The sequence below is a fragment of the Lissotriton vulgaris genome, chromosome 9, assembly GCF_964263255.1.
Source record: "Lissotriton vulgaris chromosome 9, aLisVul1.2, whole genome shotgun sequence".
Taxonomy (NCBI): Eukaryota; Metazoa; Chordata; class Amphibia; order Caudata; family Salamandridae; genus Lissotriton; species Lissotriton vulgaris.
This window is the reverse complement of record NC_141697.1, coordinates 597,135,925-597,161,108: the sequence shown is the minus strand read 5'-3', so window position 1 is coordinate 597,161,108 and position 25,184 is coordinate 597,135,925. Positions and strand designations below refer to the sequence as shown.

The 25,184-nt window shown below is 43.1% G+C and overlaps 1 protein-coding gene across 4 annotated transcripts in view; it reads right to left on the bottom strand.

Moving 5' to 3' along the window:
* The window catches only part of DAAM1 (dishevelled associated activator of morphogenesis 1), a 679,460-nt gene that overhangs the window by 383,687 nt on the left and 270,589 nt on the right, over nucleotides 1-25,184 (bottom strand). For 2 of the 4 annotated variants that reach the window (XM_086938201.1, XM_086938203.1), the window contains exon 1: nucleotides 11,631-11,917. The exons of the other annotated variants lie outside the window; for them this stretch is intronic. The gene's annotated coding sequence lies outside the window, so the exon portion shown is untranslated. Of the gene's footprint in view, nucleotides 1-11,630; nucleotides 11,918-25,184 lie in introns of those variants that run through there. 4 annotated transcript variants of the gene reach the window in all.

Below are 25,184 nucleotides of genomic sequence, written 5' to 3'. Positions count from 1 at the left end.
ACCTTGTAACCCAGCTGAGCTCTCAAGAGTCCCATATGTACATTCATGAGCAAATCAGAAATTCACTGTTTTTCTCTTTACGTTCAGGGACTTGCAATCCTGATTTGATCACGTAATGAAAGGGCTACAAATCTCAGAATTCAAATGATACAATAAACTAGACTGTATGAACTATTTTAGCATTGATCTTGGAAACTCTTACCACTGGGCCCGGACTGCTATTATTTAACATTTGCCCAAGTTTCGGAAGTCCTTTAAAAAGTGGCACGGTGGTGTTGAAAAAAAAAAAACAATCGGCCACAGACATTATTATATCACTGCCTGCCTCTCACGGGTGTGTCAATCAAAAACTGCAAAAGAAAATATGTGTAGGACTGTACCGACTGGAACCCAGGAAACCAGTCGGGGCTTGCGATTACATCTCCAAGGCAATCTAATAAGAATGCGGTCTAAACCCTTTTCAGATGATCAACACATAAATAAAGTAGTCAGTCATTCCGGTGTGCATCATAAGCCTGTCAGTTTTCTAACAGCGAATCACAAATCTTTTTCCATTTGCAGGATTTCACTTGCTTATTACGAACAGGGAGGTTTACCTCACCGCCCCAAGCGCAATGCCATTTCTTTTCTTACTTGTGGGCAAGTTCAAAATCAATCCATCTAAGTTATTTAAGTAAATTATACTTAGGCTAAATGTGTGTCACCCCCTCCAAACCTCCGACAGTAATGCTAGTCCGGATGTATGGTTATCTACTGTATTTTTTATTTTTGTTTTGTTTTTTAAGGACCAGAACAGACACATCAAGCTTTCACATCAAAATATTAAAGTTCAGAAACTGATATGACCTCCAACAAACAGCTGGCACAAAGCAAGACCCAGCTCGATTCTAATCCAGGATTTTAAGTCACCAAGACAAAATCTTTTAAGGAGTTGAAGGGGTATCTTGAGTTACTAATAACAATCATGGTTGGGGAAGACTTGTTTAAATTGGTGTGTAAAGAGACAAGTCGATGAAGATTGGTTCCCTCCTCCCTCTTTTGAGATAGATGTTGGGGAAATAGGTAAATATACAGAGAGCAGGCCTCTGGCAGTTTCCTTTTGATGACAGATTGTCAATATATTCTGAGGTCAAGTTGGCCTTGCGCCTTAGAGTAGTTGTAGATCTTATAAGGACTCTGGTAAGTGATGTTAGCATTGTACACCTAAGACGCCAAAAGAGATTTGGCATGTACGCAAAATGCCTGCAAACTTTATAATGGTTAGAAGTTTTTTTTATCAATTGGTTAAAACTATTAAGACTCAAGAAAATAACAGGGGGACTGAGGCAGACAAAACAGACCACAAAACAGGCCAATGGCTATCTAGCCGATTCACTTAACTGGCCTCCTACTACCACTGTTTTTTTTATACAATCCATTGTGATGGTTGATAAATTAGAATCCGCTATTTCTCTTTTCCTCGTAGACAAAGAAATTCCATCTCGGTGACTGTTTGAATAAAGGATCATCAACACCGATGTGTCAGCCTATGTGCTACACTGCAATTCAGCTGTTTACCACGATTTCTCTTCTACTGTATAAAAGGTGAATGGCTATCATGCACTTCTAGGTTAGACTAATCTACGAAATGGACCAAAAACAATTTCTTAGGTCAGATTTGATCAGAATAAACATTCACCGTACTCCTTAGTTCAAGGTTATGCTACTCTATCATCAAACTCACCTAGCCAATACTTTAAGTGCAACAAAAAATTGGGTGTTGGAGGAGGCTATAAAAGGGGTGTTGCATAAGAAGTTTAATTATGAATGTCCTACTAGAGGTGTGGCCGTTAACCAAGCATTACACAGGCCATGCATTGATCTGAAACAGAATCCTCGGTTTGGCAAATTCATAAATTGAATCTTGTTCAAAGAATAACTAGAATCAGAATCTATGGCGATGTTTAGCAGTTTATATAGCATTATGATCCTGGGAAACAAGAAATAAAACAGTGAGTCAAACTGAAAAGTGAGCAACCTGATGTTGATTCATATTCAATTTTACCAAGCTTTCATTAAAAGGTTTATGGGTGACAAAATGACCACATATTATGCTACAGCCCCAATCTGATGAATAGTGCAGTATCCTGTATCAAAAGCTGCCTCTGCTTGTAGTTTAGGAATGCAAAAGATGTGTAAAAATATAAAACTGATAACAATACAGAACTGTATAAAACTTATTCTGAGACTTCTGCTGTTACAAAGTACTATTGTTCATAGCGTGCAGGGTCGATGAAAGCATGCGCACTTCATGCACGAGGCACATGCTTGTGCACCAGGCCCAGGCCAGCAGCCTAGGCATAAAGGACACAGGCAGTTACAGCAGATCGTCAAAGCAGACAGCAGGGATCTTGGAGACATCTGAAAAAGAATGAAACTGATAGGCTTTAGAGACCCTTAGCACGCACTTCACAGGTGCACCCAGCTTGCCCGTCATACACTGGAGAACCACTTGTAGCTGCCCTGCTCGAGTCTAAAGATAACTCCCTAATTGTGTGAAAGAAGGAAAAGCTGGAAGTATAAAGCAAGAACGCCACTGAGTTGCTACGTCCATCTATCATACAATGTGACCTGTGGCAATATTGAACTGCAGTTTTAGTCTGACAGACCAGCAGAAATATGTTTTTCTCTTAAGCCAGTGAAGGACAAGAATAGAGGACCTAGTAGACACCTATATCAATATCTGTGTTTTTTCTACATTACCAGACCTCAGCCCTGGCCCACTTAAAGCACTGCATTTAGCAAAGATGCTGTTTTTGCACTTTCAATGCCTCATGAAGATTCCACCTTTTATTTAGGTTACACTGAATGAAGAACAAAAGAAGAACAAAAAAATAACTACGGTGGCAGCCATGACTACATCTCCAAAACCTCTCCATAAGTCAGATTCTGACTGTTTAAAACAATGATTGTCAAGACTGGGCATGGCGGACAAGACCCAGGGGGAGTGGGGCGTGTTAATTCCCTAAATGGAATTGTGCAGTCCTTGATGGGCTCCCACTTGTAGATGGATTGCCAACCCCACCCTCCACTTGAACCCCACCGGGCCCAGCATCCCAGGCTCCTGATTGAAGGGCACCAGTTCTATTACAGGAGACGCAAACTCATTCAATCATGAAGAACTGGTGTAGCACTGTGACTTTAAGGAGGAGCAATAACTGCCATGAAGAGCCTGGAAAACGAGACATAGGTTCTGGAGAATAAATTAAGAGCTTCTAGCGTCTATGTGCTTGACTTCCTGCCACACCGGTTAGGGGAAGACGCAGAAGCTCTACTTCTACATTCTCTGGTGCTGGACGTGACTCAAAGACAATGCGATACTGTTTGAGATGCACAGTGTATCATATTCACATAAGAGATTCATGTCAGAGGGACTCTGTCGATGTCATCATGAATAAAGTTAGCCCATTTGAGGCGAACATGAAACTCATATGGCAGCTACAATGAGGGAAGCTTGGTTTGTTCCCCAATTTTTTTTATTGATTCCTCCCCGATCTTAAAGAACATAACAAATACATGTAATCGGATAGGAATCATGTTCTGCATTGTGACAGAGATCCCTCTAAACGGAGTGACTCACAAAAGGAAAAAGTAACCTTAAAAACCGCAATAAGAATTACAGATAGTCAATATGAGATATTGCTAGTCAAACACAGAGTAAATGTAAAAAAACACGTTAAAGGGAAAAGGGCAGTCTTGAAATGTGCAGGAAGCTGTTCAGTCTCAATTTGTAAGCCCTCTGTACCCCTTGGTCCTCTAGCTAGGGACCCAAAACGTTTTCAGATTTCCTTGAACAACCACAGGCAGAATCTTCCACCATTTCCAGCATCACACACCAGACCATATATGAAGCCAAGCATCAACCCAGGGGAGGGACTGCTACACCAAAGATGTGCGATTACCACTGTGACACCATGAGTCTTAAGTGAGAGCTGTTCTTTCATATACCTAATTTTGCAGTCCTCTCAGAGAACATAAGAGGGAACCCCTAAAGCCACACACAAGCTATCTTTCACCTTTACCTAGAATTCCACGAACAGTGGCCACTGCCAGAAAGAATGGAGAACAGATGGTGTAGTCACTGCAGGTAGTATTGGAAGTTATACAGATCCAGGCACCTGCATTTGTGAATAGTACATTCTATTGCAAAATCTTTAGCTGCACGAAACAGAAACTCCTATCTCAAGACCACCTGTAGGAGGAGAGAGGGGGTTGTCGATGGGAGCACATCCGGGCAAGGGTGATGGCATCTAATGTTCAGAGTGGGAATTGTTCAGATTTGGTTCCCGATGCTATTCTTACGGCTACACTAGGTTCCAGCCCAGCCCAATGAATCACCCAGATTGTGTCCTGGTTCAGCATGCAATCTACTGGAACTCTGCAGCACTTGACTGAGTGTAGTATCCAGCAACAGCCTGCAGGGAAAATGGAGGATTGGAAATTCTTCCAAGCCAGTGTGCTCAGGCTCCATGTGTTTACTTCGAGGACGAATAACGTATTCAGTGAAGTATCCTGAATACAAAGCCAGACATCAGGACCCCAGGAACAGTCCTCAAGGAAAAACATTTATACTTTGCATGGTACTTCATAACGTCATTGTAAATCAGGCGCTCAACTCATTTTAAGGGCCATATGAGAATAAAATATTTGAGTTACAGCTAAAAGGGTGGTCACTTAAGACTTTTTTACCTCAGACTTTCAGGTCACGCGCAGACAGCTGAAGAAACGTAGAACCCACTGAGCTATCCTACCAGAATTAGAACTTGTGACCAACAGTTTACACATCCAAACTCTGAAACCACAGTATCCCATCACCCTATTTAGGTGATACATCACCCTTTGACCTCCAGATTTTACACAGTGTTTGCAACTGGCACCTTAATCCTCCGATTTATTTTCTGAGATTACGCATACATATCTGCAGCAAGAACATAAACTTCCTACACTACTTTTTATACCCGCAAATTCGCTAGATACACATACATATTGATAGCATGAGTAATCTGCGGTCTGAAAATAAGGTCTTGTTGTGATCAATAAGGTAAACAAAAACAGCTTTACTATCATATTGTTCTTGTCAATATATTTAGAGGGCAGAGTTGGCAAAAAAATTAAATGATAAAGCAATAATACTTCCAAACCATGGGCTATCACAGGATCTGACCCTCTAGACGATAGCCTTCCTAACTCTAGCCCCATTTCTGCCATTGGCCCTTTGCCTCCAACTCCACTAAACCACCTTTCTAATTTTGTGGTTCGAAAAATATTTTTCCTATTTCCAGCACGGTCTGTGCCTACTAGTTAGGAGATTCCACCTGAATAGCGGGATTACTGTTTGTGGATTATGGTCCTGCATGGATCATCAAGCAAGGCACCTAGTGGTAGGGTTGTGTGTGTGTGTGTGTGTGGGGGGGGGGGTAGGCAGGTTTAGAACTGTTCCTTTTCCACAGGTATCCGTCTCACCACAGCTCACTCAGGTCAAAGAGATACCGGATATACACATAGCTGCTCCTATTCACAGAGGAAGCCAAAAGTTTCCCGCAGCATAGCAGATGAGGTCAGTGAACAGTGCGCAGACATCTCAGAACTCCGCATGTGGGTAGAAGAGCAATGCGCCACTATAAAGCACTAGCGAGGTGATCATCATAAGCCATGTTTTGCTGCACAAAGTGTCACAATAACCATGAGACGAAAAATAGATGTGCTAGATTCGATTTCTCAGTGATACTCAGAGTAGAATTTACTGATAGTTTTCCTTTATCTGTCTACTCAGTAGCAGTTTATTTTTTTTATTCATTTGTCACTTGTGACATATCCTTCACTATCAACAACATCCCATCCCTAATTTTATTTGGGAACACAACTTCTCCAAAGCACAGAAAATGTATGCTACAGTCAACAATAGTCCAACCTTCATTTGAGAACTAATGCTCACCCTGTTCAACCACAAAGATTATAACGTGTCTCTAATCTTAACTCAAAGCACATATTTTTCCACAATAGGCTAACCTAGACGCAATACGCTTTCAATCATACACCCGAAGGATGCCCAGGAAGTTGATGACATGACATGATCAGAGCTACAAAGTTGCATATGAAATTATACCTACCGAGTAGCTACTTACTCAACTATCAAGAAAATGCGTTCTTCATAAGGGGTATGGAAAACGCTAAGGAAATACTCATACAGTCTTCATATGCAAAAAAAAGAACATGTGGCGAGTATCAGGGTCACCATGATTATTAATACCTTAAACAATAAAGTCAATGTTGAATTTAAATGGGACTGATCTTAAATGCCTATTTGTACATAAGACTTGAATGAAATATTGCTACACAACCAGAACCTAACACTCAATGAACAATACTTCACAAAGAACCAACCACTTTTAAAGCACCAAATACTAACAAGTTAAATGCCTTGCTCTGCACTCCTAGTAGAACACTAAATTTGCCCATGTTGTTTGTGACACTGTCTGCTTCAAATCCTTCAATTCCATGAGCAGGATCTGCCACCAGCAGTGTCCGCTACAAATCCATTCTAGCAGAGCGGCATGCGATTTTTCCTGCGGAATATAAACAACTGCCACACACAGTAAAAGACGCTATTATTTTGAAATTGAGAATAGAAACATTTGTGTTTTTAAATTTCCAAGTTACCACTAAGTGGCAATAGTTAATTATTTAAGCATATAAAATGGGCAACAAAGGGTTCCCTAAGGGCATTTTTGTGATTAAAATGGGGATGCGTCTTGCGGTGACCTCAATGACGCTAAGTACCTTGCTTCCTTTAAGGGGGGTAGTAATTGGAGTGCGACACTCTAACCTGCTGCCACAACACGCTTGCTGCATTTCCCTTCAGATAATGCAGCCGATGAAATGTCAGTTATTCACAAGGATTTAATAGCGGTTACAAGCCAAAAAGGCAACAGTGACACATTCCAGGACACCCACAAACAAGAAGTCATTTTAAACATCAGCTAATAGCCAAAGATGGTCACCGCACCCTGCCTTGCAACTTTAATTCTAAGTGTTTTAACAGATGTTTGAATCTATTAAAGGAAATAAATTGGAAAGCGAGTATTCTGGGAATTTAAATGTGTCTATCCTAGGTGCACGACAATGGAGTTTAAGTCTCATAACAGAATTTTAAGCAGTACCCAAAATGAATAGAGGGCCTTAGTCAAAATCAATGAGCAGTCCACTTGATATATAGACAGAGTGACTCACCTTCCCTTCGCTCTGAATGAAGTTAGCAGTGTGAAGTTCTTCCAACACAAACCACTTCAAGCTATCTACAGTTTGCTAGCAGGATTGCAAGGCTATCCCCAGATATCTCCTGTTCACTTCAATATGTAAAGAGTACAACGCAAAAGGGGATGGTCTCACACCACTCCCATATTCCTGCATGGCTCCTTTTCCTCGAGATTCAAATAACTGGCCCCCTCGGACTCAAAATGAACAAACAGGCTACAAAAACTTCCAACTATCTGCTATCTCTTTATGACAAGAAACTTCTAGTTAGATGAATGTTTCTTTGATGACAGTTGGCCTTAATCTACACGAAAGGGTTATCAAATATAAGCCGAGAAGAGTTGCTTCCAAACCAGACTAAATAAGTGATTTCCTCTATATTCACTGCAGATAAATGCATTGTTTGTGAAGATCACTAAAATCTGGTTGGATGAAGCCCTCATGTGCTTATGTTGGACACGCCTGATCCAATGCATCACCAGCACAACTCAGCGTGCTCCCACTGTTGCATATTAATGAGCCAGAATTGTAGTTATGTAAAACAGGATTTTGTGCATCAGTTCAATGAATATCTGGTGCCCTACACAAACAATACACTACTGCTTTTGATTCTCACTTCAACCTGACAGACTTTACAACACATATGTAGTTCACTTAGCATCTCTCTAAGCTATCACGATCAATGTTTTGTTGCTCCTGCCTCCACTCAACTTCCTGATTGTTAAGAGTCCCTCAAAGCTCTATCCCGAGGCCCCTCATATTTTTTCACCAGTCTAAGTTTCTCAACAGGCGGACAATCCAAGCGAACATCTAAATCCTGATGTGATAGTGACTAACAAGTCATGGAGAGTGGCTAGTGTGCCAAAGAGTGGATGGGGTGACTGGCATAGGGATGGCATAGTTAGACCCACAAATCAATCTCGGACAAAGGAGGATGAAATTTGTATTAAGGGCAGACTATTGAAATATGAGTCCAGCGCTGAGAAGGTTAATTAGAAAAGCACCTAACACTTCTGTTGGCAAAGCATGAATCCATAAAACAACTAGAAAGGGAAAGGGTTTTTAAGATAATGTATGCTTCCAAAGAGAACGGTTTTAGCAATTTTGGGTAGTGGAGAAGCAAATGAAGGAAGGAATACCAGTGACTAACTTCACATTTGCATGCAATATAAACAACCCCATATGCCAGACAGGGCAAGTTTAGCCACAGTATCATTCTAAAAATACCGGTTTGAATGAGGCGCCCCAAAAGGAATACACACATAAAAGGGAGTTGCTGAAATGCTGCTGTGACCCTCAGCCATACATCTTAAAACACAAAACAGAACAAGATGGACAGAAGAGCATAAAACTGCAGGGAGGCGAATAAAGGAGCCCTTGATTGTTGGTGCAAAGGGCCCACAATTCCACCGTTTTCCCTCCTCCACAAACATTTATCTTCTTGGAAGTGTATACACGCAGTTTATCAGTGCTATGACAGACTCCAGCAGTATCCATGGTTGGGTTTTAGTATCGGACTATGCTACCCACTAACCTACTAATTAGTTAAGGCCATTTACCACCTTATTAGAATTTTATCTACACGAAGTAAAATATTCTCCTAACCTCAAGCTTGCGCTTTAAAAAGGAATTGGTGTCAGCAATATTTCTGTGCTCTTTTGCCAGCTAGACAACCCTTCGATATTTGAAAATAAATCCTCAAGCCCATCTTAAGTGTATATACCCCACAATGTGTTGCTTTCTACTAATAGCACGGGGAGAATCTATCACCTGCCTTTATTATTCTTGTAGAAGTACCAAGCTGTAGTGTAGGCAAATCGGAGATACCCTGTGCAGCCAAGAAAGCATGTGTTTGGAAAATGAAAGTAAATGTTTTCCAATTCTGTTTTGTAGCTGCACCTGGACCTCAAAGAAATGGACCAAAGTTGCCCTAGACCAAAGAAAATGATTAGAAAGGTGATGTTCCCATTTAAGGAAATATATAACTTCTGCATCTTTATAATCTATCAGAAGGATATTCTTTGATCAGAATACCAATATTTTTTTCTTAACTCATGTATACATCTATTTAACATGTTCTCACAGACTATGTCTGACAATCTGGTGACTTAATAATAATGGTTCCTGTGTGGTTAAAAGCCTATTATATATTACTGCTAATAAGTGTACCAGGCCTTGGAGTCTTAAAAGATGTTGTTGACAGAAATCAAAGCAGATAATTATACTAAAAGAGAAATGATGATTCACTGTTAATGAGAAGTGTATGCATGATATATTATTGTGCTGGCTGGTAGTATAATCTTATTAAAACAGGACTGGCCAATCCGAGAACATCAAGTCGTCAATTATAATTCATTTTCACAAAGGATGTCTATGACTGCAACAGATAATTACCCTTCAATCAAGACGTTTTGTGTAGCTTCGGTCTTTTCAAACACACTAAAACTGCTGCCATAAGATTGTTGTCGCATTTCCTTTCAGGCAATGCAGCCAATTAAATATCGGGTGTTCCCACAGATGTAATAGCTCTTACATGCCAAAAAGCGACAATGACCCATTCAGGCACACCTACAATCTAGGTGTGATGTTAAAAATCGGCTACTTTCCAGAGTTGGTCACCACGCCCCGCCTTGCAACTTGAATCATAAGTGCTTTACAAGATAATTGAGCAATGCCAGACAACAGAAAGGATTTCCTCTCAGCAGTCAAAATGGTTTCTGAGCAGCATCTTGCTGTGCAGTCTCTTCTATTCCCAAGAGTACATCAGTAGTAAACATGGCAGGTTTTTTTTTCCCATTCGCTAACAGCAGGCATTTCAAAAGCAACTTCTGGGCCTCCCAATCAATATCACACCAGTGCATTAAGGATAATATTCAATTTCCTGAACATTTGTTGATTAAAGTTTTCCCCAAACGACTGGTTATTAATAGAAATCATGGTTTTAATTCCCCGCTCTAATGGTGCAATCTCTGTTGCGCCATGAATACATGTTTGTGCGATGACCTTGCTTTAGTCGATGTGAGGATTTGGATGCTGGGATTTCCACCTCGTGTCTCCCTATTTTGCTGTTAATCCCCCTGAGACAATCTGTTCAATGGTCGGGCCCCACTGTGAATAACGAGTTTTCTGCAATAAACCTCTAATTAATGTGCAACTGCGAGCGGTCCACGTCTGTGATCAACACCAAATGTGTGGAGTACAGACATACACAGCCATCTACTATCATCACCATGGCAACCACACCCCAGGCACGTACAGGTACCGCTCAATCGGGCAATATTTTTTTCCCACGTCCACATTCTGAAAGGCTTTTTTTATCAATGATAATATTGTTCATGTTTCGGAGAAGCAGAGAACAGGCGAATCGGCGGGTGGGCAAAGATTTTGCAAACATACATTCCTATTAACCCAAGGTTAACACTGAATGTAACTATGCTGACAAATTGCATTTTATTTATTAAGACAACTATACAAAAAAATGCACAACTAGGCATATCAGCAATGCAACAATAACCGATATTAGGTCGTTATCAAATTAATTCAGGACACCCCTGAAGGTTGGGCAGGCCCCGTCTGGATTTGAACCCGTGACCCGCAGCGAATGCTGAACCTACTGGGCCGCCTTACAAGCCTGAGGTATTTGAAACACCCATGACAGCAAACATAGTTCAGAACAGCTGAAGACCAACACAATCAGGATTAAAACAGTAAATCTGCCGCTTATTTATGCAAATATACGGTTTCAGGTCTTGGATTATCCAAATAAAATAAACAAATATGTATATTTTTACACTAGTGGGTGTCATACTTTGTGTAGTGTGGACATGTTCTCTACTCTCCATGTGACGTACAAAATGACAAGTTGCGGCTCTGAATGGCTGTGTTTGTAATGTGTATGTGCACGAGATAATTAGCTGGTAATAAGGGAGTGTGCAAACCGAAATAAAATAGCAATATCAAAACATAAACCACACACTTTGGGGATTGAATCGTACCAGTCACTAAAACGGACTTTGTAAATAGTTATGTTCTAGTGCGACTCGATTACACGGATGCCAAAGAAGCGCTTCTCAGACAAGCACAGCTCTCGTCCCCCTGGGGTGCTGCGATAGTATTGCAATGCGGGATCACATTGCACAGTGCAGCAAAGTCAACACTGAAACACGAGCCAGCACTGAAGAAATCCACCATCAGCCCTACCAGGGCAGATCACACAATAGATCACAGGTTCAACACCTGCACGAAGATGGTTACAAGGAAGTGTGTGGGCCCTCCCCGCCCGCTATACAGGCAGGCAGACATCGCAAACTTGCTGCACTCCCCGACTGTCCCTTTACCTGCTTTTGAGACTGCACCGGAGGCTTTGCATGTCCTTTGGTGATCTGTCAAGAACACAACACAGAGGAAACGTCAATGCTTTCCAGGCCGCGTCCTCCCATTATTGGCTTCTCTTTCCAGCATGGGTGTCAACCCGAAGCGGTGCATCAGTCCAGCGTATACCCAGCAGCCATTTTCCCTTTATATTCCAATAATCCAGCGGTGAGGAAAGGAACTCCCTCCGGTCTGCAGGCAGCGACGGCGCGGACACAGCTGCGCCGCTCTGTGCAGGGGCTGGGAGAAACCTAGCCACGCCCCCTTGGAGAGCGCCGACGCCCATTGGACGACGTCAGTCGGGGACACGCCCGCAGCGTAGGCCACGCACGGGAAACCCACACACGCGCCGTGGGTTCGAACTGGAGCCGCAGACGGCGTGGGAGGTGGGCGCGAGCTCCTCGAAACACGAGTGGAGCACGGACCCAAATACATGACGTTTCCGTTCATTCATTGTATGCAAATGGCTTCTACGCAGCGAACGTAGCACAACCCCGCGGCAGATCGTGCGAGGAACGTACATGGAGGAAACCAACGCTTGAAATGGGTAGATATTGGTCGATGCAGAGTACTTTATTTTATGCGTTATTATATAGCGCGGAATTTACCCGAAGGTATCAGAGCGCTTCACAATAGGAACAGTAGCGATACACGTGGAGAAAATTCCAAGTGGGCATGTTACAAAAGCAGACGATACATTACTTTATTTTGGAAGGGGGTAATACCCACACTTCTCATCACCTCAAGGGGGGAGCACTATCAATTCTCTTGTACAAACCGTTACTCTGCAAGTGAATACCAGCACTTCTGTAGTTTCCCTTTAAAGCTCTATCTGCAAGATTCCTTTTCAGGGTTACAGTAAAGTGCTTTTGGTGCGCGCTGTGCTGTACCCCTTTAAATCCAAGGTGTTACATCCTTCGAAGGATGGTAAATTGGGTTACTCGCAATCTTTAATTTGCAAATAAGGAAGGGATCTCTGCACAACTTCACCGAAAAACTGATATATCATAGTGGTGGCTAGCTATTACTGCTTCGGCACTTCTCATTCGAATACCGACCAGAAACTATTTCGAAATCTCTCATAATGGAGAATTATTTTTTATTATATCACGTGTATTTTGCATTGTAAATCACTAAATCTCACATCTTTGGAAAGTTTTCAACAATCGCCTGCGATCCATTGTACCATCCAGAAATCACAGGACCCTTCGGGCTTGATTCCAAGCACCACAGCTACCTTTGTGCTCACCTGAAGCTCTTTCAGGCCTCTTTGTTACACTAACTCTCCCTGACCTACCATAGGCCAGATAATGTGCCAACAATAGGCTTCCCACCGGTGCCTAGACACAAATTACACGTGCTAATCTACACCATGACATCGACAAATATAAAGTAAAAGGAGTTAGACAAGGAAATCAGACTTGGCGGCAAACATAGCAAATCCCAATTAAAACAAGATTAAGTTAAAAATTCCCATTGTGTTTTAATTGGATTACATGAGCGCTTATTTTTAAAGCCGAGAAAGCGCTCCTGGCCGAGTGTGTCCTTTCAAAATAAAGACTAAACGATGCACCACCTCAAATATTGCAACGTGAAGTACCGAATATAGCTCAGTGGACTGGTCCCCTGATGCAGAGATATCCATATGTGGAAGCCAATAATAACTGCATTAAAGAACAGTCAGTTTATTTTTCTTAATACAGCCTAGGTGTGACATACCTACTGATCTGTAATAAAAAAAAACGCATCCCTACTGTAATGAGTTATTATAGTTGAGTTCCGATGTCACAATGCCAACTTCCAAAATACCGTATGAAAAGGAAGGTCACTTGATAGAATTGCAACTGCTGCCTAATCACGGATCTAATTCGTTTTTCAGATACTTATTTTTGAACTGTTTTCCTTTAATATTTGGCCATTATCCAACAAGGATCAAGTTATGTTATTAGATTTATTTACTGCCGTCGTGGCATTCATTACAAGAAAACAGGAGTCTGTGTATTTTACCACACATTCTTAACGACAGTTGCTTTTGAATGTGATGTATTAAACTACATTTCACAACAAAACAAGCTTATTTTTTTTCATAACGAGCAAGAAGCCAAGTATTTAAATGAGCGTTTGGGAAGGGTAATTGTATTATCATGTGATATAAGGCATACAATACTCCTGGTCACACCTAAGTAAGGTTCCCTATTACAAGAGGATTTTATTGTTAAATGCAGTCAGAAAACCGTTGCTTCCCATGTCTAAATATAGTATTAACACTGGAGAATGGGCCTTCTGTTCAGTGACTCTCAGTGCAAGTAACACACTTTTGGGCCAATAGCTATGCAGAATGACAGGCAGGCAAGTTACTACATGAAAGATTTTTTTAATGATCAAGCCTTAACAGCTACTGATGTGTTTGCTGTACAATGCTAATGTTTCATATGCATGTATTGCTGTTTCATACATTGCTATCCATAATCCTAAAACCCATCCGGTCGGGATACAACATAAAAATGGGTAAATGCAGGCAGCATAAGCACATTCATCAACAAAAAACCTCTCTATGGCCACGGTACACCACAATGGCTTATAGAGTAGTTATGTACAAGAGGGTGCTTTATCCCAAATACCAATCTACAGGCAACAACTGAATAGGCTGGTTAAGGTTTCCAGCCTTCTCAGGACAAAATTATGGGTATGATGGAGTTGTGCAATACCATTACCTGCTCTTCCGAGAGCTGCAAAAGTAAAGTAAACTCAGTTAGAAGCAGTATACACAAACGACAGCTATCTGTCTGGTCTTCTTTCTAATAAAAACATGTTTACTGGAGTTTTAAAGTGAAATTACAAAAGGGCACTATGACATAGCTCTGTACTCCTGGAGCTTACAGAAATCTGTGCAACCAGTAGGTATGGCTTTGATATTTAAGGCCATAGACGGGGCTAACCAAAAGGACAGTTCTTGAGTGAAATCATCTCTAAAGCAGTGTGGTCCAACGCTTGATTCTGTCGTTACAGGTGTCCCTAAGAGCTGTGTAAGTAAGAAAGTGCTTTTAGGTTATCCATTCCAAACCGCTATGCTTCCTGGGGGGAGGGGGGGGGGGGGGACAGAACACATGTCGTAGGCAGTAGACAGAGTTGAAACTGTTTGACTCCATAGTTTTTTTCCTCAGATAATTGTGAATATTTAACAATCTACTTTATAGGTGCATAAAAAACTCCACTTTCTCAATTGATAATAAGAAAGATAGATCTGTGTAACCAGTGAGAAGGTTGCTGTGTATTACCAAAAGAGGAATACCACAAAGGACAGTTCTATGGTTAATAGCTTTGTTCCAAAGAAAAAAGCTGGCACCTTAAGTAACCTCCTTGCTGCACCCGTTTCATAGACATTATTAAAGAAATACCGTTAGAAACGCCAGCTTACAAAAACACTGCTATACTCAGTTTATGAAAAGGGTATGTTTCCTTTGAAAACATCTAACAAAAATAAACAGCATAAAGCTGAAAAATCATTAACCCTTTAACTGTGTGGGTTATTCCCCCGCTGTGCTGGGGGGCGCGCACAGCGCCCCCGGTGCTCCTGACGAGCTCAGCTCGTCATGAGCCACATTGCTCGTGTGCTCATGACGAGCTCAGCTTGTCACAGCCACACCCGTTTCCTTAGAACGCTCAGCACAGCAGGGGAATTATCCCAGCGTATGAGCGTTCTAACGGCCATGACTAGCTCAGCTCGTCATGAGCACTGTGGCTCATGACAAGCTCAGCTCGTCATCAGCATGGAAGGGGTTAAGCAGTAAGCCACACTACAACGCATAACGCCTACTTTACTTTGCCTTGCACGAACGAAAGCAAAAGTCTGTAGAAAAAAGTACACGTCAAGAAAATAAACAAACAAACCACAACAAGTTACCACTGTGTTTTTAATCCATGTACTTTGACCAGAAAGAAGTATTGACACATTTTTAGGGTACGCGTGGTCAAACATGCCAAACCCCTAATACAGTGGCATGGCAATCCATCTCGCCCAAAAAAAAAAAAAAAAGCTGATCACTGTTTACTGTCAGGTGCTATTCCAGCCAATACTATTAAATATTAAATCAGATATAGCAAATTAAAAAAAAGGGTCATTACAATTGTAATTTCCATTAATTATTATAAGAGGCTCTCAGCACTTATGTTTATTATACAAGTTGTTTATATTCCTGCCATTCAGGTGTAGTTTGGGCACATTCCTGGTAAGATAGAGCATGGGAAAAAGGGGATGCACATGATGTATTCGACATGTGTTTGGGGAAGATGGGTAGAGCAGGTTTGTAATATTTGTTTGGTAGGCCGAGCAAACACACCTGCTACAAATGTGACGTTTGGTAAACTGATGTGCTGCAATCGCCACAGGGGTGATATTTGTCTGCCAGTTCATTTGGTATTTGTGCAATTTGTGGGGCAGTTTAATAGGGTTCTGCCACTCACTTATCCCGTAATATTTTTAACTTACTCCTATCTAAAAGGGGGGGCTAGTCACCCTACTCCCCCATTTTTTTTATCTAAGTGCACAATATTCCAGACTCAAGAACACGCCAAAATAAATCTTCTTGTACAAAATTATATAGTCAATAATAATATTGATATTCTGATGGTCTTCTAAAAACGATTTCAGCCCACCACTTCCTCGGGGCTGTACGGCCAATATCGAATGCGTTCTGGAATTACCCCGTAGTCCCAGTTGTACTTTCGCCCCAGATAAAATCAATGAATTGTCCACAAGAGTCACTTTTGAATCTTTCATTTGAATTTGAGATCTGTCCTTTCAAAATATTACGAGATATCTCCTGTATCCAGAGAATTCTTCCTGCACAAGACTCCCTGTCCCTCACTGATACGAGAGGAGTGCGCCAAGGCTTTAGCATTTATGTTCACTGAAGAGGAACATCAATTTTGTCATAGCAGGTAGACCCTGGCACTGAAGCGAACTGCTGAGCGTGCAGATGTGCTCAGTGTGAGAAGAGCAGAATGCCATCCCACAGCGAAGTTATCCAGTAGCTGAAGTGAGCCGATCCATTGCCCCATACTGAATGCAGCAGTGGGTGAAAGAGAACATGAACGATACAACAAACTAATGGATGAAGAGGGCTGAATAAAATACCCTATAATTAAATTATGCATATATTTGATTAAAATCAAACTGTCTAGGCTAACGCCAGAACCACAAAGGAGATACTCGCTCAAGAAAGGAAAAGGTTACCCTGCAAGCATCCGTTTGTGGCATGTAGTGCTGTAGATTCATATGCTGTCCATACTTCCGCAATCTATTGTTGGGCTTGGACAAGTTGAACTTGTTTTTCGTCGAAGGAAGTCTTTTCAAGTCACAGGATGAGTGACTGCCTATTAGTTGTAAGGCGCATCAGCTCCATTGTTTGTTTATTCCCCGCACGGAGGACGAGACTGAGATGGAACAGAGATACAGTAATGATCATGCAAAGCAGGGTATTAAAGATAACAAAAGGAAAGAATATCTGCAACAACTGCAGGCGACCAGGAGGGAGGGCAGGAGCATGTGAATCTACAGTACTACATGCCACAAACTGATGCATACAGGGTAACATTTTCCATTTGTGGCATGTGTGTCTGCAGATACACATGCTATGCATAAAAGCAGTTCTCCCAAAAGTAGTGGCTTAGCCTGAGGATGTTGCAGAAGACTTAAAAAGTGTATGTAGGACAGCCAGGCCATCCTCAGTTTGCTGCCTGCCCAGGACCTCCACACAATAGTGTTTGGAAAAGGTATGGGGGGCTGGACCAAGTAGCTGCTTTACAGACATCAGATAGTGGTAAGTTATCCAAAAAGCCTTAAACGCCTTTTTTTTCCCTCCACTTGGAAGGAGGTCTAGGGGTGATGGTCAGTGTTCTATTTCTTTATCATAGCAGGTCTGTATGCACTTGATCTGCCAACATCCCTCACCTGCCTTGGAAATGGTGCACCCCTTGTGCAGCATGGAATGGGACATAGAGATGGTATGTCTTCCGAACGGGTTTTGTTCTGTCAATATAGCGCTGTCTTGACAACTACAGTATGTAGAGCTTGTTCGGCTACTATCCCTGTAAAGAAGTCTGGGAGCTCCAGTTTCTGATTGGCGGAGAAAACTCGAGACTACCTTAGGGAGGAATGTTGGATTGGTAATGAAAACCCCCGATCATAATGGACTAGGAAGAAAGGCTCTTCTGAGGAAAGAGCATGCATCTCACCAAAGGAAGTGATGGCTACAGGGTAAGGTACTTTCCTGATGGCTACAGGGTAAGGTACCTTCCAGGAATTGAAATGTAGTGGGTAAGAGTGAAGTGATAAAAAACAGAGGTGGGGGGGTATTCTTGTGAGAACTATATTAAGATTCCAAACTTGATCAGGAGGCATCCGAGGTGTTTGAGTCTTTCCACGAAAGCCTTTATGACTAGTATTCCCAACAACAAAATATGTCTATTCTGTAAGCAGGCGGCTATGGCAGCTAGATGTAATTGAATGGAAGTGTAGGCAAGGCCTGACCTTTGTAACAATGTCCTGTACAGATGCTGTGAGAGGATGGATATGTGTAAAGACACAGTAGTGTTCCAACAGTTTCCATTTAGCTGCATAGCAGGCTCTGGCAGTGGGCCTGCGGGCCTCTTTGATAATAGACACACATTCTTCTGGGAGGTTGAGGTAACCAAATTCAAAACCCAAGTAGTCAAATCATAAGGTTGAGCTGCTGAGGGTTGGGGTGCCTTAGAATGCCATGGTGTTGTGTGAGAAGGTCAAGTCTTTTGAGGAGCCTCTGGTGGGGAACTAGAGCAACTTCAACGTGCCCATGTTGGTGCCATTAAGATGAGAGTGAGAGATGTTTGTCTCAGCCTTCCGAACACAAATGGTAGGAGTGGGAGAGGCAGAAAAACATAGGTAAATATCCCTGACTAATTCATCCATAATGCATTGACCACGGACTGTGGGTGTGGTAGCCTGGCGCCGAAATTTGGGCACTTTGTATTTTCGGCAGTGGTGAACAGGTCTAGTTGTTGACATCTCCAACTCCAGGAGTAGGCCTTGGGGGTTGAGTTCGGATTTGTGGACTTGTTGATGTGTCCTGCTGAGCAGGTCTGCCAGATTGTTGTCCACTCCATGAATGTGTTGGATGAGCAGGTGTACTCTGTGATGTATCACCCACCACTAGATGCTCTGGGCTACCATCGACAACTGTGGTGAGTTTGTGCCCCCTTGGTTCTGTAAGTATAACATTGAAGTGGTGTTGTCTGTTCAGAATAAGACTGGTTTGTCCTGTATGAGACAATGGAAGGCCAGGAGAATGAGCTGGATATCCAACCAACTCCAGGTGATTGATGTGAAAGGATTGTTGGGCAGATGTGTACTTCTCCTGTGTGGTAAGTGGATTGAGATGTGCGCCCGAGTGCTGAGCACGGCGTCAATGGTGATGGTCTTTCATGGTGATTGCCTCTCATGGTGATTGTCTCTTGCGGGGCTGGGTCTAGGAAGGGCCGTTCCCTGAAACAGGTTGTTTCCGTTCCACTATTGTAGAGAGCGATGTGTGTGGCCCCAAACCAACACTAGATCCTCCAGATGACCCTCCGCTTGAGACCACTATGCCCCTAGGTACTCTTGCAACAGCGGCATGTGCAATCTGGTGTGAAGAACTATGGTAATGCAAGATGCCATCATTCCCAGCATCGCATTACAGTTGTCACCTGGCGATCTAGTTGAAAAAAAGAGGTAGCAGGTTGGTTTTGAAACACCTGCACTCTTGATGGACTGGGCATGGATGTGGAATTTAATAAAATATCTACTTGTTCATGGGACGGGTTGCTTCATAAATCTACTTGTCCTTTAAAAAATCCACTTGTCCCTTTGGTGCCATGTAGTGTTGTCAACAAATTATGGCAACAATCTCCATATGTAAGAGCTCTGATAATACCAGAGCTCATATTGTAGCAGGGTTTGAATACTAGCAATTCCCATATTTTGCCACCTTTCCACAGATCTACATACCGGGGCTGGAGGTAGCGGAAAACAATAGTTCCAAAGTTAGAAGGACTTTTTGAATCTGTGCAAACCTACTAACTTACAAGTTTTAGGGGTTTTCACCAGCCTTTCTCTAATCTTTTTTCCATGCTGAGAAAAGTTGGAAATTTACTCCTGACAAGGACAGAAGTAAAAAGTGTTCCACGGTTTGGAAAAAAGTGGTTGGAGGGAAAGGGAACTTGTAAATGGTTGCATGAGCAAATCTATACATGCATGTTTGCTCCTGCTAAAATGCAGTTCACGAATATTCTCTGGGAGTAAGATTTCTTGCTCTACTTCTGTAAATTCTTTAGAATTCATGAAAGGCGTAAATCTGCACTTTTGCATGGACATATACCATGGGGGCACTTCTGTGGCTTTCATTAAGAATTGGGCTCCTAATTAGGTCGAGTGTTAACCAAGGCCTTTTGTTAAAATTATATCTGTCGGCTGGCTTAACTGTTAGTTACAGCATTCTGCTCTTTAATAAAGAGTATACCGGTACACAATCAGTTTTGTTCAGTGCCAGGAACTCCTGAAGTACTGTGGCAAAATGTGCTTTTTGAGAACAGACAATATTTGTTTTCTGCCAATGTTTGTCATAATGGTGAGGGACTACCAGCTCCCACAACAATAAAGTTCTAAAAAAAAAAAAAAGTCAAAACACGACACATTGAAAAAAACCAAAAGATTGACCACTGGAATAACACCCATTGGTTTTGCCAGTGCTTGTTTATTTTCATGTTTCTCATAATCTTCTTGAAACTGTATTTTTGGGGGGAATAATAGCATGCATCAACACATCTTACTAAATGAAGCTTCAAAGAAATTGTACCTAAAATTTCAGAATAGTTAAGCAAAATATTTTTTTTCCTCGTTGCATTTTTTGTGTGAACATTTTAGTTTGAAAGCAAAGAACCATCAATCTTTCTTTCAAGCTTCTGCAAATATTTGCATCCAATTGGATAGCATTCTGAGGGCATTATGCATAGCCTCATATTGTTAAACTTTTCAAACGTCTGTACACATTTTTATACTGGGGCCACTGTCAGCAGGGCAGTCCGAGTTTACAACATTTACTTACAGCGCTCACCCTGATAATAAAGGCTTCGCATTAATGAACGTTGAATACAAATTCAAAAAGGATTAACAGATGGACACAAATATTGCCTCAACTGTAGCTAATGCCCTTCACTGAATAATAATGTGGTACTGTAAACTGGCAGCCAAAGGGTTTGTGCTACAGTGGATTGGGGCTTGCTTGTCCCAAGGACAAAATAAACATGAAAACATGTTGTCAGCCGTGTTGGCCGCCGGACCAGACCAGAGTAATCTTGACAGTTCACAAAGATTTAAAAAAGGACTGGGTTAGGGGTATGGGAATATTAACAAAGAGGTATAAAAATTTGGGGAGAACTATCATTTTAGTTATGGCTATTCTGCCCGCCATTGTTGAAGGTAAAGCAGCCCAGAATTGTGTTTTGTCTTCCAGCCAGTTTAAGAGTTTGCCAAAGTTCAAGCGCCAGATGGTTTGTAGGTCTTTGCTGAGCCATACGCCCAGATATTTCACGGCATCATCCACCCATGTAAGCGGGAATTCCAATGTGGGGCATCTGTAAGAGGTAGAATAGAGGATTTTGACTAACTGATTTTAATGCCGGACATTCTGTCATAGCGTAGGACCTGTCATAGCACTGGGTTTAGATTTTCATCGGGGTTACGAATATAAAGCGTAATGTCTTTAGCGTACATTGAGATAAGATTTCTATAGTTGACAAGCAGACCTCGGGTGGAATGATGCTGGCGAACTCCAGCAGCGAATGGTTCCATAGCCACCGCAAAAAAGCAGCAGCGAGAGGGGGCAGCCCTGCCTGGTACCTCGGATGATAGGGAAGGATTCTGAGATCAAACCATTCGCCTTGACCCAGGCACTGGGTTTAGTTTAGAGTAAGCTAATTATCTTAATGAAATTAGAGCTGAAGCCCAGTAGGATGGTGAAAAAGAAGGCTCATTCCAGAGAATCGAACGCTTTAGTTGCTTCTAAAAATGCTGCGATGGCCGGAAGTATAGTGTCTATTTGCTGGACTATACAGAAGAATGGACCCAAGTTATGGGCTGTTGATGCCCTATGCAGGACTTCATGGTAGGAGGGGACGTTGTCTGGGGGGTGAAGGCTTTGTAGGATACAAATCTGTGTCTGTGTCCGCTGGAGGCCCTGTGTCAAGTCCTCCCAAGTGCCGGGGCCCTGTTGGCGATATGAGGGGTCACAGAAAAGCCATGGACTGTTCACACCTGAGTGATGAACTCTGGTGAGTGTTGAGAAGAATTCACTGGCAGTCAAAGAGAGGAAGGGGAAGGTGAAGAAGGGATGGCAGAGAATGACAAGCAGAAGGCAGTGGAGAAGTGGCCCTGTCATGTCTCTTAGAATTCTTGGGAGCTGACACCACAGGAGGTTTGAGGGCTTCCTCAAAAGTAACTTCCTCTCGTGAAGAACTTGCGGAGGCTTCACCAGGATCCAACAAGTACACGGCTGGATATGGATCTGTTGCTACTTTGTGTCACTGTAGGAAGGTGGATAACTGACTATGGTTACCCCAGGTTTTTTTGCCTAGTGTTTAGCTGGTTTTCGACTTAGTTGGCCTGGGACCCTGCTAATCAGGGCCCCAGGCTATCTGCTCTCTCTGTAAAATGGACTCCATGTACTTTAAGTACATACCCAATTGGACATTGGGTCACATTATCAGCCCCTGTACAGTGTACTATAGGTACCCAGGGCATAGGTGTATCCAAGGCCTACCAGGAGCTGCAGCATATCTTTTTCCACCCCTGGCTGGCTATCCAAACTGACACAACTGGCTGATCACTCAGCTGGGGCATGGTCGTGTAATCACCCCTTGCTTAGGTATAGTATACCTATATTTAAACCTACATCTGGACACATATATACCTATAACTCACTCCTATGGCAGGCCTTAACCATCCTGGAGGCAGAGTGCTTGGTTTTATGTGAGATGGTGCTCTAGTGTGAGCTGAGCCTGTCTGCAGCTGTCTGGACCCACTCCCTTAGCTGTTCTGGGATATTGACATACCATATACTCTTAAGTGCATTATAATCCTCGCGGTTACTTGCTAACTTTGGTTTGGCTTTATCAAAACATGTTGTGTAAGGTGTCATACGCTTTGGAATACTACCCCCTCGCCAGTCCTGGCGACGGGGGTAGCATTCCATCCTTCTAGAGGGAGAAGACATGTTACTTTGCTTAAACGCGGTTAAATCTAACCAAAGCCCCAGCATCACAAAATGGATGCTGCTGCCACAGACACAAGTCTGGCCTCCTGCTGCTGACCGAAACTCCGGCAGGGGAGGCCTGGACAAATGGTATCCTGTCACAGGGAGGTGTTACACCACCCCAGACAGGAGATAGTGGATTGTAGCAGGGAGGGTTGAATGAAACTAGACACTGCCTGGGGAGCACAAGGCTTCCCATGCATAGTCCAGTTCAAACCGGTGCTGGGACACTCCAGTCCCAGCTCTGGTGCGAAATTGGACAAAGGGAAAGGGGTGTAACCACCCCCTTCCTGGGTCCCACCCATAGGAGGGACCTAGCAGGTAATCCAGCCCCTTGATTTGGAATTAAGGTAGGAGCTGTGCCCAGGAGCATTATATTATCCTGAACGAAACTTTGATACAGAACTCTGGACCCTTCGACATCCCACTCAATGTGGAAGACTGAAGAATCTCCCTTGTGGTCAAGGAGTGACCACCCTGTGCAAACAGGCACCATCCAGCGCCCAACGGTTTGCTTTGTTGCAGTTCCCGCCGGAACTCGAGCGACTGAGATCGACAAGACCCAGGCGTCCCTGACTTCTAATAGCCCGATCCACAGTCCCAGCGAATCTGAGACCCGTGGAGGCGACGTGATGCGGGGAGCCGGCCATCTTGGAAAGACTACGAAGTGCTGACCGTGCAGCTTCTGAGGCACCCTCGAAGCTGTGCATTGGGGTTTGAGAAGCCCCAGCCCCGAGCAGCTTGTGCACCGAAGATCTCCCCTCCACACTCATAGTGCTGCGTGGGGCCCTTTTGCATTTTCCTGCTCGATGCGTTGGTCCGGTCACTTGCCCGTTGGCTAATGGCCCCAGAACCGCCGAACCTTTGAATTTACATTGCTAGTCTGATTGCTCCAGACTGGCCCTTGCTCCCCTGAAAACGAGCCACCGCTCTGACCTTGCTGGTCCGAGTAAGAAGCGATCATCCAATCCTGCGTGGGTTGCATTTTCCAATGCCTGTTAACTCCGATCCGGAAGCCGACACCGCGAGCCTTCGTGGGACAGCTCGTGCTCCACTCCTGGTCATCGTCGATGCCCCAGAGTCCACGTGGCAGCGGAGACAAGCTTCACGACAACCACCTGATTGTGCCAGACATCGCCTGGTTCCATCCTGGTCACTGGTTAGTGACCCAGACTCTGTCCCCTCTGCTTTCAGGTACTCTACATCTTCGATCCACCCTTGGATCCAACCGGACTCTTCTCTCCTGGCCGCCTGCAGCATCTTCATCTCAAGGCTCCATAGATCTCCACGACGAAACCCGACACACTTTGGCACCTATGCACCGCTTCCTGTGGGTGAGGTAACTAACTAACACTGGTACTCCTGTAGTGGTTTACACCTCTAGTGTCCTAATTCTATTCCAGTCGGAAGACTTCCAAAACAGTAACTCTTTAACTTTTACGCGCCATTGACTTTGCATTGGTGCATGCGTGTGCTTTAGACACTGCACCCGTGTCCCGCGGGCCTCTCCCGACTTCCTCACTGCTAGTCCCGAGTAGTCCCAGAGATTCACAACGCACTAGGCCTTACCATTGTTCGAGAGGTGGTACTTATACCACTATTTTAGTACATGGTTTGAGTGGCCACTGGGCCTATCCAAAATTGTGCAACTTTTGAATGTTTAACTGTGCTTTTGTTTAAACACCTTGTGCCTCTGCACTCATAAAGAGTACAGAGGATTATTCTAGTAATAAATACATTTTTTTTATAATATATAACTTGTGTGGTGTCCTTTCATTTGATATTACAGGATTGCATATGGCAAAACAGCTAGCTTCACATGCCCTCTTGAGTTTAGCCTAAGACTGCTTAGTCCATGCTACCCCTAGGATAGCTTGTCTATAAGGTTGACTTTACAACCACCACCATAAGGGATTGTTTGGACTGATACAGGGTGCCCACAGAACTGTGGACATTATACATCAGGCCAACTTCTCACAGTCACGGTGTTCTTGTAGCTGCTTTAGGATTGGTTGTTCGAAATACTCAGAAGCGGCAGAGGACAGGCTGCAGATAGCAGTCTGGATGGAGCCGAAGAGGTGCGACAAGGTCAATCTTGGCTCAAAACGCCTTGACTTTGATTGCATCTGGACAATGTCCCACAGCTCTGAATGGTTCGGAGCGGTGTGTCTCGGCTCTAAATGCCTCAGGTTAGTG